The 2,688-nt window shown below is 45.2% G+C and overlaps 1 non-coding gene across 1 annotated transcript; it reads right to left on the bottom strand.

Moving 5' to 3' along the window:
• Positions 1 to 1,631: 1,631 nt before the first annotated feature.
• Positions 1,632 to 1,933, bottom strand: LOC147885090 (signal recognition particle RNA). Its single transcript, XR_015543596.1, has one exon.
• Between the last annotated feature and the right edge of the window lie 755 nt (positions 1,934 to 2,688).

The raw sequence follows: 2,688 nt of genomic DNA, 5'->3' as shown, positions 1-2,688 counted from the left end.
GCGTTAAAACCATGCACAAATGTGCTCCCACAAAGACTGCCTTGAATGCTCAGTCGCATGCTGAGGATCTGCTCCAAGACTCTACCTTGCACTCCTTCAAACCTCTATGAGTTTCAGTGGCTCTCAGATGAATGCTCTAGCAAGGGCCCAAGTGCCTCTCTTTATAGGTGTGGAAGGGTATCAGTCTCTCCCCTTCCAGGTTGGGATCTTTAGCACTAGAAAGAGCATGGTTCTCACCTTTGAGAGTTACCGCACAGCCACATCTTCATTTCTTACTAGGCCTAAGTGAAAAACCTCGTCTTGGACCCACATGCAGCAATCATTAGTGGTTGATAATTATGGATCTGTTTGGATTGGGATAAGACTTGGCTTGATGACTTTGGTTACGTGACGGCACACCCCTTTTTTAAGGGCGTCTAGATAGTTATGGACGTGACTAGATCATCACTCAGATTTGGTAGGTCCATTGACATGGATGTATATGGATCCCTTTCAATTTCACACAAAAAAAGGTTCTGATTCAATAAGGAAAATTCCACTAATGTTTTGGAAGCTCTCTCCAATGGTTGCCAATGGACTATTGTTGATAAGAGAAGGATTATGTGACAGCTCAGATGTCTCTCAGAAACCTGGTATTGGAACCCCTGTCAAGATGGCTTGACCCAAAATTGATGGGATCATGTCCTAAAGTCGTGGCAATCCACTGGTGTGTGTGGCCTTGTTTAAACGTTAGTGTTCCATCAGTTGACCCTTTCTAGCATAAGGTAGGACTTTCCTCTTTCCTCTTACTTGATTTTGTATTTCCATACGAGCATTGCGAACGTTTGTGCAGTAGGCAATTTATTCTTGTTTGCCTTATGTTCACTTTTATGCAGCATCTTTTTTAGGGGAACAAGATAGGAGCAATATGGAAGTGTAGAAAGTCAAGCTTGTGGTGCACAAGTATTGATTATGCCTGGTAACACTGCAAGCCTTATAGAGGACATGAAATGCACTCTATAAGAGAGAATATGATTAATGTTTCTTACACAAAACCCTAAAGAGGGTAGTTCCTGTATTACTCAATGACAAAGTAGAACTGTATGAAGAACACTATGAATCTAGATCTCCAAGCACCAGGTGCTCCTGCTCCACCGATCCTCCATGCTGTTCTCATGTTTAGCACGGGCAAAGGGTTGAATAATTGGGCTAACCCCTGGGCTCCTCAGGTTGTTATTCTCTAAGGACGTCAAGCACACATCTGTCCGTGGTACTATTTCCTACGCTCTCAAGTGTCATGCTAACTTGGCAGCTGCAGCTAACAAGGATGATATCAGTAACAATTCTCGCCCGCCCTGACGGATGCTTTACGTGAAGCTACCCACAACGCTCAGAGTTCCGTCCTGTAAAATCTCTAGATTTCTGTCGCCTGCCTTGTTATCCTGTCCTTCCAGGTTCTCTGATGAAGCTAGAAATTGCGCCTGTTAGGCACAAGGAGTAACGCACCTGAATGGGGATCGCCCAGATGGATTTTAGGCGAAATTGGGCGGGGCAGAAAGAGTACGCACCTGGATGGCAAAAAGATTTTGGGGGCCGTAGGCGAAATTGGGCGGGGCAGAAAGATTACGCACCTGAATGGCAAAAAGGTTTTAGGGGGCCGTAGGTTTGCAACTGTTAGCCACGAGGATGATCGACAGCGGCAAGCAGGCTGCGTAATCCCTCCACTGTCGAGAGGGAGAGGTAATCGTTGCTCCGTTGCCGGCCTAACGCAGTCTCCTCCACTTCAGGGGGGTTGAAATCTCAACCTGCGATGAGAATCCAACCTCCACTCCTAACTTGGAGACGGGCGCGCCCGATGTATGCCTTACAGCCGGTCCTGCGTGGCGGGCAATTACATTCTCAACAGCCCCTCTTTCCCCCGCTCGGGTTACAGGCTTGCGCTACCAAGCTCGGATGACTCTGCCGCATTGAAAAGTTGTTACATGTACTCACTCTCATAGCTTGCTGTTTTTGTATATGGGATTTCTCTTGTCCACGTGGCAAATAGCGGTTTCCCATCCCACATTAGATATATCTTCACGCCTAACTTCATCGCCAAAGGTGCCATCTCTTTGAGAAGTTTCAAGCTTAAGTCCTCCTATGATTCGCTCCACAATCATCCCTCCAAAAATGAAGCTTGAATGAGCTCCTTGGCTACATATTTCTACTTTCCTTGGTTATCCATTTTTGTCTTTATTGATAGCACGTTCTACTAGGGCCTTGGTCCCAACATGTAACATGGCTCCATTCAAAGTCCCATCCTTTGGCATTACAAAATAAGAAGTGCAGAACATATTCCTATGCACCTCACAAGAGGATGCTTGCAATTTTGGCAAGTGATGTAGCCATTGCTATTTGACAAGAAACCTAAAGAACAACGTTTGTTTAGAAAACCCATGAAGAATGTACTGTGGTGTCATCCTTTTCATTAAATGTGGGAATGCTACTGTGCTATTAGCACAATAACTTATTTAAACTATACACTTGAATGCCACATTGCTCTTTATTAGCTTGGTCCAATATGACCATCATGTTTGTGCTCCATCCCATCCATGCCATTACGCTTACCGGGAGGGAATTCAAAGATGCAATCACCATCGAGCGCTTGTGGTGTTCTATTCTCTATATTAGCCTCCCCAACATGCTCTTTTGAATCATGTTTGATGACAC

Source organism: Dipteris shenzhenensis, chromosome 26 (genome assembly GCF_047967505.1).
Source record: "Dipteris shenzhenensis isolate YYH24624 ecotype China chromosome 26, Dip_SZ_1.0, whole genome shotgun sequence".
NCBI classification, from domain to species: domain Eukaryota; kingdom Viridiplantae; phylum Streptophyta; class Polypodiopsida; order Gleicheniales; family Dipteridaceae; genus Dipteris; species Dipteris shenzhenensis.
Note: the sequence above shows the minus strand (reverse complement) of the source record. Positions and strands in the feature narration are given on the sequence as shown.